The sequence below is a fragment of the Monodelphis domestica genome, chromosome 1 (assembly GCF_027887165.1).
Source record: "Monodelphis domestica isolate mMonDom1 chromosome 1, mMonDom1.pri, whole genome shotgun sequence".
NCBI classification, from domain to species: domain Eukaryota; kingdom Metazoa; phylum Chordata; class Mammalia; order Didelphimorphia; family Didelphidae; genus Monodelphis; species Monodelphis domestica.
Window position 1 is genome coordinate 584,448,442 of NC_077227.1, and position 16,270 is coordinate 584,464,711.

Consider the following 16,270-nt stretch of genomic DNA (forward strand, 5'->3'; position numbering starts at 1 on the left):
TAGTTGATTGTAATTCTGTGATCTCAATCAGAAGGCTCTCTTAAAGGAATGTGACACATCTATGAATTTTGTTGTATCATGACCAAATCATGTTATATAGTAGTCGAACAAGAAACTGGTTATGGAAAAGCCCATTTCTTAATGGCCTGGGAATATTCCATTATGCATATGTTCTGCAGAGAAAAAAGGAAAAATCACCTTAGAAAACCTTATGGTAGAAAGAACACTGGATTTGGAATAAGATTTGGGTTCAAATTCTAGTTTTCCAACTTATGTGACCTTGGGCAAGTTACTTTATCTTCATTATGTATCTTAAATATTTTCTCTATAACATGAACAGGTTGGACTAGGTGATCTTTAAGCCTCCTTCTAGCTCTAAGACTGCACAGTGAATTGATGATTTTTGTCATTGACCAATGGAGATAGCAGCCTATATATGAATGACTGGGCAGATAATTCTTGGAGGGTTTTCTCTTGCCCAGATTCACACAGCTATAATATGTCAGTTCATCCTCACTTCAGCTTTCTCTCCATTTGCCACTATGATACTGAAGCTTCATGATACCATTGCAATAGGAATAAATATATGTTCCAAGTTCATGGCACACTGTGATTTGGTAAGCTTGTAAATTTTTTTTAGTTGTTGGAAGTGAAGTAGCACTTTGGGGAAGAACTTTCCTGGTTCTTCCAAGCCCATAAATCATAGGATCATAGACTTAGATAATGGAAGAGACCACAGAGGTTATCTATTTAAACTCCTTATTTTACAGGTAATGAGAATGAGTCCCAGGGAGGCTAATCAATTTGTTCAAGAAGTAAGATTTGAACATAAGTCCTGCCTTTAGAACTATTGTTCTGTCCACTTTAGAATACTACTTCCTATGTACTTTTAAAGGAAATGCTTTAAATGCCTCTACTTTGCACTTTCCCTTGCTACATAATGTATATTTCTTAGTTTGAATTAGACTCTGGGTTTTCTTCTAAAGTGGTATAATTTCCCTCTATTTAAAATGAATTATAGCTTTATTCTGACAATCTTTATAATTTTCTCATTTAGAATAGTATATCATTCTCCTTCACCAAAGTCTTATATCTAGTTCCTCAATCTAAGAGATAGGAATTCTGGTGCATTTAAAATATATTTTTAAGCATTATTTTTTATTTGGTCAATTTCAAACATTATTCCTTGGATACAAAAATCATTTTCTTTTCCTCCTCTCTCCTCTCTCCTCTCCTTCTCTTCTCCCCTCTCACCACCCCTCCCATAGCCGATGCGCAATTCCACTGGATATCACATGTGTCCTTGACTGAACCCATTTCCATGTTGTTGATATTTGCACTAGGATGTTCCTTTAGAATCTATATCCCCAATCATATCCCTTTTGGCCCCTGTAGTCAGGCAGTTGCCTTTCCTTGGTGTTTTTACTCCCACAGTTTTTCCTCTGCATGTGGATAGTAGTTTTTTTTTTTTCCTCATAGATCCCTGCAGATTGTTCAGGGACATTGCATTGACACTAATGGAGAAGTCCATTACATTCGATTGTAACACAGTGTGTCCCTTTCTGTGTACAATGTTCTCCTGGTTCTGCTCCTTTTGCTTTGCATCACTTCCTGGAGGTTGTTCCAGTCCCCATGGAATTCCTCCTCTTTATTATCATTTAAAATATTTTTAAAATTGTTGTGTCCTGAATTCTCTTTCCTCCTCTCCCTACCCTTCCTTCTCCCTGAGATGTGATCAATCTGATAATAGATTTTATATGTGCAGGCATAAAACATTATTCCATAGTTGTCCTTTTGTGGAAGAAAACTTGAACAAAAATCAGAACAAAACAAAAAAATGAAGAAAGAAAATGAAATATAGTATGTTTTGATTTGAATTCAGACACCATTATTTCTTTTTTCAAGAGACATATGGCAATTTTTATCATGAATCCTTTGGGATTTTCTTGAATCATTATATTGTTGACAATTGTTAAGTCCTTCATAGTTCATCATATAATACTGCTATTTCTGTGTACCATGTAGTCCTGTTTCTGCTTCATTTTGTACCAGTTCATGTAAGTCCAAGTTTTTATGAAATCATTCTGCTTGCCATTTAATTTTTTTTCATTTTTTATACTCTTAACTTCCATCTTAGAATCAATATTGATTATTGGTTCCAAGGCAGAAGAGTTGTAAGGTCTAGGAAGTGGGGGTTAAGTGTCTGAATCCAGATTTGAATCCAGGACCTCCTGCCTGTAGGGCTGGCTCTCAATCCACTGAGCCATGTATTTGCCCCCAAATCCAAACTTCTTATTTGTTTGCCTTAAAAAAATAAACCCTTACTTTCTGTCTTAGAATAAATACTAAATATTGGTTCCAAGGCAGAAGAGTGGTAAGGGTTAGGCAGGAAGGGTTAAGTGACTTGCCCAGGGTCACACAGCTAGGAAATATCTGAGGTTAGATTTAAAACCAAGATCTCCTGTCTCTACACCTGGTTCTCAATCCACTGAGCCACCTATCTCCCCCCTCATCATTTCTTATAGCATAATATCCCATTACAATCTTATACCACTACTTATTCAGCCATTCTCCAGTTGATGAACATTCCCTCAATTTCTAATTCTTTGTACTACAAAAAAAAAAAACAGTTGTTATAAATATTTTTGTACAATTAGGTACTTCACCTTTTTATAAAAACCTCCTTGGAATACAGATGTAGTACTTCTGGGTCCAGGGATAGAGTTTTGTAGTCCTTTGGAAATCAATGCAAATTGCTTTCCAGAATGGTTGAATCAGTTCTTTCCCCCAAGAATGCAATAGTGTCTTAATTTCCCCATATCCCTTCTAATATTTGTCATTTTCCTTTTCTGTCATAATTATCAATCTGATAGGAGTGAGGTGGTAGCTCAGAGTAGTTTCAAATTATATTTCTCTAGTCAATATATTATTTTGAGGTTTTTAAAATTTATCTAAAAACTTACTGTTCATATCCTTTCAACATTTAACAGTTGGGGAATGACTTGTTTTCTTATACATTTGACTCATTTTTCTAGGTATGTGAGAAATTAAGTCTTTATTAAAGAAACTTGGAATTTTTTTCACAGTTATAATATTTTGGTATTTCTCTCCATCCTTTTTATTCCTGTCTCTTTATCCAAATCCTTCTCTTCCTTCACCCTGTCTATCCTCAAAAGTGTTTTGCTTCTAACCATCCTTTTAGCCCCTTTCATTAGTTTAATCTTATTGAACCCCTTGAGTTTTGTCCTTCCTCTTTACCTTTTTATTCTTCTCTTGAGTTTGTATTTGAGATTTTATTTTCTATAGAGCTCTGATGTTTCCATTAGTAATGCTTAAAAGTCCTCTATTTCATTGAATATCCATTTCTTCCCTGAAGGGTTATACTCAGTTTTGCCCGATAGGTGATTCTCTATTGTAATATAGTTCCTTTTACATTCAGAATATCCTATTTCATGCCCTCTGATACTTTAATGTAGATACTGCTAAATCTTGTGGTATCCTGACTGTGACTCCATGAAATAGGAATTTTCCCCCCTGACTCATTATAGTATTTTCTCCTTGGCCTAGGAACTCAGGAATTTGGCTATATTATTCCTTGGAGTTTTTGTATGGAGATCTCTTTCTTTAGGTGATTGGAGGATTCTTTCAATTTCTATTTAACCTCTGGTTCTAGAATATCAGGGCAGTTTTCCTTGATAATTTCTTGAAAGGTGTTGTCTACACTCTTTTTTTTTTCATGACTTTTAGGTAATCCAATAATTTTCATATTCTCTTTCCTAAATCTATTTTCCAGTTCAGTTGTTTTTCCACTGAAATATTTTACATTTTCTTCTATTTTTTCATACTTTTGATTTTGTTTAATTATTTCTTGATGTCTCATGGACTCATTAGCTTTCCCCTCCACAATTTTAGTTTTTAAAGCATTATTTTTTTGAGTGAGTTGTTGAAACTCCTTTTGCATTTGGCCAATTCAATTCTGTTTTTTTATTTAAATTTCTCTGCAGTGGATTTTTGTCCTTCTTTTACCATTTAATCTATTTTGTTTTTGTAAGATATTTTTTTTAGTTTATTTTTGTGTCTTCTTTAATAAGCTGCAAACTTTTTAATGATATTTCGGCATTCCTCTAATTCCCCCCCCAAAAAAATTTTTTTTCCTCTACTCTCTTATATGATTTTAAAAATTCCAGTTGAGCTCTTTCAGAGATTTGTTTTTTTGGTCCTGAGACCAAATCATATTTTCTTTGGGGCTTTGGATTTTGCAGCTTTGACTTTGTTATATTCTTTTGAGATTGTGTTTTGTCCCCTAATAACTTTCTATGATGTTTCTTTTTTGTTCATTTCCCTAGTCCTTTTCTTGATTTTAATTTAAAAAAAAACTATTAAAGTTGGACTTTGTTCCTATAGCGGAGAGAACAGTGTACCAAGTTTCAGGGTTTTTATGCAGCTGCTTTTGAAACTAATTCTGGAGATCTATAAATTTTTGGTTCTTCCTTGATGGTATGATCTATGGAGAAGTATGATTACTACTCTCCTGTCATGTGCTCTGATCTGTGAGTGAGAACAAGCTCTATTTTCTACACTAGAATTTTAACCAGGAATGCAAACACATGTATGGTAACATTCCTCCTCATCCTAGGGGACTATAACCTAGGACTGAAACCAAGATCTGCTTATGAGAAATGTAACAGAATACTGTGCCAGGAAAGGGACTGTGTAATAATCTTCTGACCAGTTCTCTGACTCCATTAACTTAAGTGAGCTGAGAGCTCTGGAAATCTTACTGCCTATTTAGCTGTCCCCAAGATCTGCTCTGACTTGCCAAGTGAGGGACTTTTCCTGGCACATTGATTTGCACTCCATTTCCAGTTTTTTGTAACAGATCTTTCCACCTGACATTCTAAGTTATCTTGGAATAAAAAATTGTTTCATGACATCTTTTTGGGAGTTTTGCCACTCCAGAATTTGTTTTTCAGCATTATTTTAAAGTTTTTTTGGAGGGGAAATTGGTAGATATCAGATTTTCCCTGACATCTTGACTCCGCTCTTCATCTCCAATTTCTATTTGCAGAGCAGTTGATATTCCCGGTGAACTAGGGGCTATTATTCCCAGAATACATGAAGAACCAAAGGCTGAGAAAGGTAAAGTTAGTGACTTGTTCAGAATCACATAGTTGGGATTTGAACTCTGTTATTCCCGACTTTAAATTCAGCACTCTTTCTACAATTCTCTCTCTCATTAAAAAAAAAATCGGTGTAGTATATCAAATCAGGAATATGCTGGACAGCATGAATTAACTCATGAGAGCCAAGTGTCATATTTTTCAAGTGTGAAACCTTTATACTTAAGAAAAATGGTTATTACTAAAAAGCAGGGATAGATTTATTGTTTTGTCAATTTCAGACCTAAGAAAGTGATGGAGAAAATATTAATAATACAGCTTGAGCTTAGAAGTACATATATAATTCCCTCACCCCACAGAGAGCTGGTTGTTAAACATGTAATAGTGTACAGTTGTGTATCTTTCTTCTCATTCTAAAACTAACCTTTTTATGACTATATCATGAAAGAAAGGCATCCCTGTTTTCTCTATGACTAGGCTGAATAGCAAAGCAGAAACTGTAGGAGACCCCACTAAACTGTAGAGCTTTTGAATATAGAACAGAATGCATTCTTATTGCCCAAGAACTATCTAGTTAGTTAAATTTAGTCTTTCAGAAAAAGGATTGGCCCCCCAAGTAACCAATTTTTCTCCTGAAAGTAAACACAAATGTATAAGATGATCACGTATTAAGTCATGGAGGCATCATAGCTTTGGAATTGGAAAAGACCTTAGAAATAATCTAGTCCAAACATTGCTTCCCTTTATTTTATTTTTAATTAGATCAGTGATTTCATGGACAGCAATGGATAGAGTGTCCAGTCTAGAGTCAGAAAGACTCATCTTTCTGAGTTCAAATCTGGCATCAGACACTTACAGGCTGTATGATCCTGGCCAAGGCACTTAATCCTGTTTGTCTCAATTTCCTCACCTGTTGTGAATCTTGAAATTTCTCAGACTTGTGAATGTTAAAAAATTCCCCATTGGGGAATTCTCCATTGGGGAATTCTCCATTGGGATAACTCCCTATTAGGGACCATTCCCCACCTAAAATGTGAGAACTCTACTTGGATCAGAAATGGGAGGACCTCTACTCCACCTGTACTTAGGACTGCTTTAGGGGAGAGAACTCCTTGCTAAACAATGAAAGTACTTAAACCCATATTTATAATGTGGCAAAAAGTTCTTTAAGCCATGCCTATTTTTAGAATTAATACAATAGGGTGCTAAGTACCTATTAAAGGTCAGGCAACTTGTAAACATGCTAGGACAAAAAGGTCAAAAACTTACTAAAAGGATTAGTCAACTCAGCTGTGTTTTTTCTGGTTCAAACTTACTAAAGTTGACTCAGCTGTGAATTCAGAATGGGCTGTCCTTTGGAAAACGTCTACTGTGATTGGTAGATGGAAGAACTTAGGGGAGGTGACATAGGAGAAAACCCCCTATATAAGAAAAAGAATCTCTTGAGAAGGGGCTCTGGAGAGACAGGCTCTAAGGAGAGGCTCTTGAGAAAGAATCTCTTGGAAGAAATCTCTAAGGAGGTCTCTCAAGGGAGGCTGACTCTGGCTGGAACTCCCTCTGGGGAGACTCTGTCCCTCTGAATCCCTTGCTTGGACAAATCTTATGGTGAGTGACTGGTTTCTCTCTTAAGGCTTAGGCCTGGGTTGGCCAGGGCTGCCCTGGGCCGGCCTATTCTTTTCTCATTTATTTCCTTCTCTCTCTCTCTCTCTCTTTCTTTGATTCCTCATTGTATTATTAATTAAAATCTCTATAAAACCCAGTTGACTTGGGTATATTCATAATTGGGAATATTTCCCTGGCGACCACCTTATATTTGATTTAAAACAAGACACTGTAGTGAAAACATATTTCTGTGGTCACAATTTACTCACCCACTCTTATATCTATCTACAATTTATATCTTCAACTTTTTAAACTCACTACAGTTTATGACCTCAACCATTTTAACTCTTACAGTTTATGGCAGACAACTCTTTTAAATGCCACACTGTAAAATGAACTGGAGAAGGAAATGACACACCATGTAGTAACTTTGCTAAGAAAATCCCAAATGGAGAAATATAGTCAAGCATAACTGAAAAACTATGGAACAACACAGTGATTTCATTGGTAAAGGGAGCTCCTCTTGAGGAATTTTCTCATCCAATTCAAATAAGCATTTGCTTTGTTGTGCAACCAAAAGTCTTGGAGAACTTATAGATAAAAAGCTTACCCAGGGTCACATATCCAGGACATATTAGGAGTCAAGTCTGTGATTCCAAGGCCACATATCTTTTCAGTATGCCAAGTTGCTGCTTTCTCCATCTTTTACAAATAGGGAAACGAAAAGTCAGGGGTAAGGTGACTTGCCTAAGGCCATTTGGGTGGTAAGTAAGGGGGATGATGTTTGAACTGGGCTTATCTGAATTCTTATCCCAATGCTTTTCTCCTTGGACTGGGATTTGCCTTTGCCAAGGAAGTGCTATGCTAATGAAACCAGGGCTCTTTGAAGTAAGTTAGGTCCTTCTTTCAAATGGAACTTCTGTGCCTTTCTTCTTGGTTAATTTGCTAGTTTGATTTGCATAAACCACTTCACCAATTTATAAGCAAAACCTCATCCTCTAAATTATTCTCTTTAAGAGCTGATTTTGCCCCTATTTCTGGCATTCATTCAGTTGGGTCTCTTCTGCCTCTTTGAGCATTTCTCTGCTTTACCTCCTCCCTCTAGCCTAACCCGAATCCCCTTTGTTCTCTCAACTCGGGACCATTTTTTAAAAATCCATTCGAGGAGCTTTTCTGCTAGATTATCCCTTAAAAAATAATGAAGGTCGGAGGACTTCCGGTTAAGATGGCGGCTTAGAGAAAGCTGAAGTTCAGATCTCCGGAAAACCCTTCCCGACTGATCTCAAACTAGAAGCTCCTAAGGCGCCGAAATTCAAAACGATCAACAGCACAGACCCTGGGAACCCTCCTCCTGGACCTGGACCCGGTTCAAAAGGTACGGCTCCCCTTAAAAGCCAGAACCCGAGATCCCTCGGACCTCAGGGGTAGGAGCGCAGAGTCCAAGGCTCCCGGAAACGGCAGCCGCGCCGGGCTCAGAGAGCAGGGTCTGAGGAACAACAACCCTCAGGGTCTTCTACCCAAGTCCCAGTCCGGGTGAAAGTTACTGCCTGGGGCCTCCACTGCAAAGAGCCTTCGGTCCGGGTGAAAGTTACTGCCTGGGGCCTCCGCTGCAGAGAGCTGGTCGAAACAACAGCAACCCTCAGGGCGGGCAAGACAGCCTCACGGGCTGGATCCTGCTATCCAAGTCTCAGTGAAAGTCTGTGCTCTCGGAGCTTGGGGAAGCGGCAGCCCATCCCCCCGCAGGCCGACGAAACAGCCTCACGGCCAGCGATTCTGAAGGCAACTTCCGGAAAGCGAGCCGGGGGGAGAGTGTGGCCTCGTGGTCCGACCCTTCCATTCCAGTTCCAGTGAGGCATATTCAGTTTAACCCAGGGAAAGCCCATAGAACTATCTGCCCAGGACTGCCTCTGAACACCAGAAAGAGACAAGAAAAACTAACCCTCCACATTCAGAGATGACAAACTCCACAGAACCACAGAAGCCCCAAAATACCAAGAAAAATAAGAAGAAAGGGGCGACTTTGGACACATTCTATGGAGCCAAAATACAAAATACAGAGCAGACAGAAGATAATATAAAAGAAAATGCTCCAAAACCTTCCAAAGGAAATGGAAACTCTCCACAAACCTATGAAGAATTTGAATCAGAAATGACCAAAAAGATGGAAGCCTTCTGGGAGGAAAAGTTGGAAATAATGCAAAAGAAATTCACGCATCTACAAAACCAGTTTGACCAAACAGTAAAAGAAAACCAGGCTTTAAAGGCCAGAATCAGGCAGCTGGAAGACAACGATCGTGTAAAAGAGCAAGAATCAATAAAGCAAAGCCAAAATACCAAGAAATTAGAAGAGAACATAAAATATCTCACCGACAAGGTGATAGATCTGGAAAATAGGGGGAGAAGGGATAATTTAAGAATAATTGGACTCCCAGATAAGCCAGAAATAAACACCAAACTGGACATGGTGATACAAGATATAATCAAAGAAAATTGCCCAGAGATTCTAGAACAAGGGGGCAATACATCCACTGACAGAGCTCGCAGAACACCTTCTACACTAAACCCCCAAAAGACAACTCCCAGGAATGTAATTGCCAAATTCCAAAGCTATCAAACAAAAGAAAAAATCCTACAGGAAGCCAGAAAAAGACAATTTAGATATAAAGGAATGCCAATCAGGGTCACCCAAGACCTTGCAAGTTCTACTCTGAATGATCGTAAGGCATGGAACATGATCTTCAGAAAGGCAAGAGAGCTGGGTCTCCAACCAAGAATCAGCTACCCAGCAAAACTGACTATATACTTCCAAGGGAAAGTATGGGCATTCAACAAAATAGAAGACTTCCAACTTTTTGCAAAGAAAAGACCAGAGCTCTGTGGAAAGTTTGATACCGAAAATCAAAGAGCAAGGAACACCTGAAAAGGTAAATATTAAGGAAAGGGGAAAATGTTATCTTCTTCTTTTACTCAAACTCTCTTCTATAAGGACTACATTTATATCAACCTATGTATACTAACATGTGGGGAAAATGTAATGTATAAATAGGGGGTAAAGAAAGACCAAATAGAATAATCATTCTCACACAAAGATTCACATGGGAAGGGGAGGGGAAGAAAACTCCTATAAGAAGGAGAGGAAGAGAGGGGGGGGGGTTACTTAAACCTCAATCTCAGGGAAATCAGCTCTGAGAGGGAAAAACCTCCAGATCCATTGGGATCTTGAATTCTATCTTACCCAACAAGGGTAAGGAGAAGGGAAAACCAAGGGGGGGAGGGGGAGAGGGAGAACAAAAAGGGAGGGTAAGAGAGGGGGGAGGGGGAGGGAACAAAAAGGGAGGGACTAAAAAGGGAAACATCAAGGGAGGGGACAAGGGGGATTGTTTCAAAGTAAATCACTGGACTAAAAGGTAGAGCCGAAGAAGAAAAGGTTAGAATTAGGGAAGGCAATCAAAATGCCAGGGAGTCCACAAATGACAATCATAACTTTGAACGTGAATGGGATGAACTCACCCATAAAACGTAGACGAATAGCTGAATGGATTAGAATCCAAAACCCTACCATATGTTGTCTTCAAGAAACACACATGAGGCGGGTTGACACCCACAAGGTCAGAATTAAAGGATGGAGTAAGACCTTCTGGGCCTCAACTGATAGAAAGAAGGCAGGAGTGGTAATCATGATATCTGATAAAGCCAATGCAAAAATAGACCTGATCAAAAGGGATAGGGAAGGTAATTATATTTTGTTAAAAGGGACTCTAGACAATGAGGAAATATCATTAATCAACATGTATGCACCAAATAATATAGCACCCAAATTTCTAATGGAGAAACTAGGAGAATTGAAGGAAGAAATAGACAATAAAACCATACTAGTGGGAGACTTAAACCAACCATTATCAAATTTAGATAAATCAAATCAAAAAATAAATAAGAAAGAGGTAAAAGAAGTGAATGAAATCTTAGAAAAATTAGAATTAATAGACATATGGAGAAAAGTAAATAGGGATAAAAAGGAATACACCTTCTTCTCAGCACCACATGGCACATTCACAAAAATTGACCATACATTAGGTCACAGAAACATAGCACACAAATGCAAAAAAGCAGAAATAATGAATGCAGCCTTCTCAGATCACAAGGCAATAAAAATAATGATTAGTAATGGTACATGGAAAACCAAATCTAAAACCAATTGGAAATTAAACAATATGATACTCCAAAACCGTTTAGCTAAAGAAGAAATCATAGAAACAATTAATAATTTCATCAAGGAAAATGACAATGGCGAAACATCCTTTCAAACCTTTTGGGATGCAGCCAAAGCGGTAATCAGAGGCAAATTCATATCCCTGAAAGCTCATATTAACAAACAAGGGAGAGCAGAGATCAATCAATTGGAAATGCAATTGAAAAAACTCGAAAGCGATCAAATTAAAAACCCCCAGCAGAAAACCAAATTAGAAATCCTAAAAATTAAGGGAGAAATTAATAAAATCGAAAGTGATAGAACTATTGATTTAATAAATAAGACAAGAAGCTGGTACTTTGAAAAAACAAACAAAATAGACAAAGTACTGGTCAATCTAATTAAAAAAAGGAAGGAAGAAAAGCAAATTCACAGCATTAAAGATGAAAAGGGGGACAGCACCTCCAATGAGGAGGAAATTAAGGCAATCATTAGAAATTACTTTGCCCAATTATATGGCAATAAATACACCAATTTAGGAGAAATGGATGAATATATACAAAAATACAAACTGCCTAGACTAACAGAAGAGGAAATAGAATTCTTAAATAATCCCATATCAGAAATTGAAATCCATCAAGCCATCAAAGAACTTCCTAAGAAAAAATCCCCAGGGCCTGATGGATTCACCTGTGAATTCTATCAAACATTCAGAGAACAGTTAACCCCAATACTATACAAACTATTTGACATAATAAGCAAAGAGGGAGTTCTACCAAACTCCTTTTACGACACAAACATGGTACTGATTCCAAAACCAGGCAGGTCAAAAACAGAGAAAGAAAACTATAGACCAATCTCCCTAATGAATATAGATGCAAAAATTTTAAATAGGATACTAGCAAAAAGACTCCAGCAAGTGATCAGAAGGATCATTCACCATGATCAAGTAGGATTCATACCAGGGATGCAGGGCTGGTTCAACATTAGGAAAACCATCCACATAATTGACCACATCAACAAGCAAACTAGCAAGAACCACATGATTATCTCAATAGATGCAGAAAAAGCCTTTGATAAAATACAACACCCATTCCTATTAAAAACACTAGAAAGCATAGGAATAGAAGGGTCATTCCTAAAAATAATAAACAGTATATATCTAAAACCAACAGCTAATATCATCTGCAATGGGGATAAACTAGATGCATTCCCAATAAGATCAGGAGTGAAACAAGGATGCCCATTATCACCTCTACTATTTGACATTGTACTAGAAACACTAGCAGTAGCAATTAGAGAAGATAAAGAAATTGAAGGCATCAGAATAGGCAAGGAGGAGACCAAGTTATCACTCTTTGCGGATGACATGATGGTCTACTTAAAGAATCCTAGAGATTCAACCAAAAAGCTAATTGAAATAATCAACAACTTTAGCAAAGTTGCAGGATACAAAATAAACCCACATAAGTCATCAGCTTTTCTATATATCTCCAACACAGCTCAGCAGCAAGAACTAGAAAGAGAAATCCCATTCAAAATCACCTTAGACAAAATAAAATACCTAGGAATCTATCTCCCAAGACAAACACAGGAACTATATGAACACAACTACAAAACACTCGCCACACAACTAAAACTAGACTTGAACAATTGGAAAAACATTAACTGCTCATGGATAGGACGAGCCAATATAATAAAAATGACCATCCTACCCAAACTTATTTATCTATTTAGTGCCATACCCATTGAACTACCAAAATACTTCTTCACTGATTTAGAAAAAACCATAACAAAGTTCATTTGGAAGAACAAAAGATCAAGGATATCCAGGGAAATAATGAAAAAAAACACATATGATGGGGGCCTTGCAGTCCCAGACCTCAAACTATATTACAAAGCAGCAGTCATCAAAACAATTTGGTACTGGCTAAGAAACAGAAAGGAAGATCAGTGGAATAGACTGGGGGAAAACGACCTCAGCAAGACAGTATACGATAAACCCAAAGATCCCAGCTTTTGGGACAAAAATCCACTATTCGATAAAAACTGCTGGGAAAATTGGAAGACAGTGTGGGAGAGACTAGGAATAGATCAACACCTCACACCCTACACCAAGATAAATTCAAAATGGGTGAGTGACTTAAACATAAAGAAGGAAACCATAAGTAAATTGGGTAAACACAGAATAGTATACATGTCAGACCTTTGGGAGGGGAAAGGCTTTAAAACCAAGCAAGATATAGAAAGAATCACAAAATGTAAAATAAATAATTTTGACTACATCAAACTAAAAAGCTTTTGTACAAACAAAACCAATATAACTAAAATCAGAAGGGAAACAACAAATTGGGAAAAAATCTTCATAGAAACCTCTGACAAAGGTTTAATTACTCATATTTATAATGAGCTTAATCAACTGTATAAAAAATCAAGCCATTCTCCAATTGATAAATGGGCAAGGGAAATGGATAGGCAGTTCTCAGATAAAGAAATCAAAACTATTAACAAGCACATGAAGAAGTGTTCTACATCTCTTATAATCAGAGAGATGCAAATCAAAACAACTCTGAGGTATCACCTCACACCTAGCAGATTGGCTAACATAACAGCAAAGGAAAGTAATGAATGCTGGAGGGGATGTGGCAAAGTAGGGACATTAATTCATTGCTGGTGGAGTTGTGAACTGATCCAACCATTCTGGAGGGCAATTTGGAACTATGCCCAAAGGGCGACAAAAGAATATCTACCCTTTGACCCAGCCATAGCACTGCTGGGTCTGTACCCCAAAGAGATAATGGACACAAAGACTTGTACAAAAATATTCATAGCTGCGCTCTTTGTGGTGGCCCAAAACTGGAAAACGAGGGGATGCCCATCAATTGGGGAATGGCTGAACAAACTGTGGTATATGTTGGTGATGGAATACTATTGTGCTCAAAGGAATAATAAAGTGGAGAAGTTCCATGGAGACTGGAACAACCTCCAGGAAGTGATGCAGAGCGAGAGGAGCAGAACCAGGAGAACATTGTACACAGAGACTAATACACTGTGGTATAATCGAACGTAATGGACTTCTCCATTAGGGGAGGTGTAATGTCCCTGAACAACTTTCAGGGATCCAGGAGAAAAAAAAAACACCATTCATAAGCAAAGGATAAACTATGGGAGTGGAAACACCGAGAAAAAGCAACTGCCTGAATACAGAGGTTGAGGGGACATGACAGAGGATAGACTTTAAATGAACACTCTAATGCAAATACTATCAACGAAGCAATGGGTTCAAATCAAGAAAACATCTAATGCCCAGTGGACTTACGCGTCGGCTATGGGGGGTGGGGGGGAGGAAAAGAAAATGATCTATGTCTTTAACGAATAATGCTTGGAAATGATCAAATAAAATATATTTAAAAAAAAAAATAATGAAGGTCAGACTTTCTCCTCTACAGAGCACATTCTAAAGCTTCCTGAAAAATTTGACAAAGTGTATTTGTGCTTTTGCTGCTAATTTGAGAAGTGTATGCAAGGAAGTGTCAAGAAAAATTTTCACAAAGATTGTTCTTCATAAATCCAGAGAACATTTTTACAAAATGAGACTGTCTCAGATCTGGACCTCCGCTTTCTCATCTCCCATGATTCCTTTAACTCGAAGGGGGTTGACCAAACCCAGGAATTGTTTTGGGGTCTGTACTACTTATATATCGGCTATGGGATAGGTGGGGGGGGGGAGAAAAATGATCTTTGTCTCCAATGAATAATGCTCGGAAATGACCAAAAAAAATAATGTTATATAAAAAAATAGCTTACCAAGAGGAACAATCAGGGTAAAAACACAAAAAGCTTTATATTGTATTGCATTATGAAAGCACTTTTAAAAATTAATCTTTGTCTTTTTAAATATCCCAGCAATTTTCTTATGCTCCACCCCAATTCTTGCCACTGAACAGAGAAGAAAACAGTTAAGTAAATGAATAAACTTGGGTTGTCAGTTTTTGTGGCATTCTGTACTTGTAACCTCTATCAAGGTAGGTAGGTGACAGAATAGATAATATGCTGGAACTGGAGTCAGGAAGAACTGAGTTCCAAAATGACCTCAGATACCAGCTGTGTGACTGGGGGTAAGTAATTTAACTTCTGTCTGTCTCAGTTTCTTTAGCTCTAAAATGGGAATGATAATAGTAGCTATCTTACAGAGTTATCACAAAGAGAAATTCAAACTGTATTTGTAAAATTCTTAGCAGAATGTATGGCAAGTAGTAAATACTTAGCAAATATTTTGTTTCCTTCCTTCCTTCCTATCAAGAAAAATGGGATGTTTCCTTATCAATTCTCCCATGAGAACAAAAGTGTTTATTACTACCAATAGGACTTTGGTTACCTCTTAAGTGTTGGTTTTGTTTTTAGTACTGAAGTCATATTCTTTTTCATGTTCCAGTGACTTCACTCGGCCTTGATTCTTAAATAAAAGACAGCTTGATGTAATAGATAGGGTGATGGACTTGTAGTCAAGAAGACATGGGTTTGAATCCTGCCCAAAATACTCATTAGTTTGTATCCTTGGGGAAATGACTTAAACAACTCTGTACTTCACTTTCCCAAATTATAAAATGAGGAGAGAGACACACACAGAGAGACAGAGACAGAGAGATTTTTTTTTTAAACTGGCCAAAATGTAGCATCAAAAGAACAACTGGGACTCTGTTAGGGAGAGATTCTCTCTCCATAATGAAGACAGGATAGATAAGTGATCCTCAGCATTTTGATTTTACTCGAATGTATTTACATGCCAAGTCACAGAGGTTTGGGGAGTGATTAGTCCTAAGTGAGATAGCTGTCTGAGATGTCTGGGACAGAGAGCTGTGATAGAATTTAATCTTAGCTTTTAGGCACCGCGTGTGACTTTTCTTAGTGGGCACTAACTATGACTAAAGAGCTGTCAGTTGACTGTTCTCAGGGAGAGCTTCTAGTATACAGGAGCTGAGATGGCAGACTCGGGTCACACAGAGAGGAAGCCTAGAAACCAGGAGCAATTCCCCAGGACAGTCTATTCTCCAAGAAGATCATTTGAGACCAGAAGAAAAGTGCCCAGAGGAAACTGCAAGCCCAATAGTTGCTGTGAGACGATAAGAGTAAAGGAAAGAAATGAGCATTTATAGAACATCTACTATACACCAGGCTCTGTGCTTAGTTAGCACTTTACAAATATTATTTGATCTGACCTTCCCAACCACTGTGAGAGGAACCCATTTTATTGATGAGGAAACTAAGCAGGCTTGCTCCCCCAGCTCGAAAGTATCTGAGACCAGAGGTGAATGCAGGCATTCCTGACTCCTGGCCCCCTGCACTCTCTATTGAATCA

General features: G+C 37.8%; 1 long non-coding RNA gene across 1 annotated transcript in view; it reads left to right on the forward strand.

The window, feature by feature from the left end:
* Window positions 1–3,959: 3,959 nt before the first annotated feature.
* Window positions 3,960–16,270, forward strand: part of LOC130456537 (uncharacterized) — a 62,067-nt gene continuing 49,756 nt past the window's right edge. Inside the window, exon 1 of the long non-coding RNA XR_008915555.1 lies at window positions 3,960–5,139. This is a non-coding gene — a long non-coding RNA (uncharacterized LOC130456537). The remainder of the gene's footprint in view (window positions 5,140–16,270) is intronic.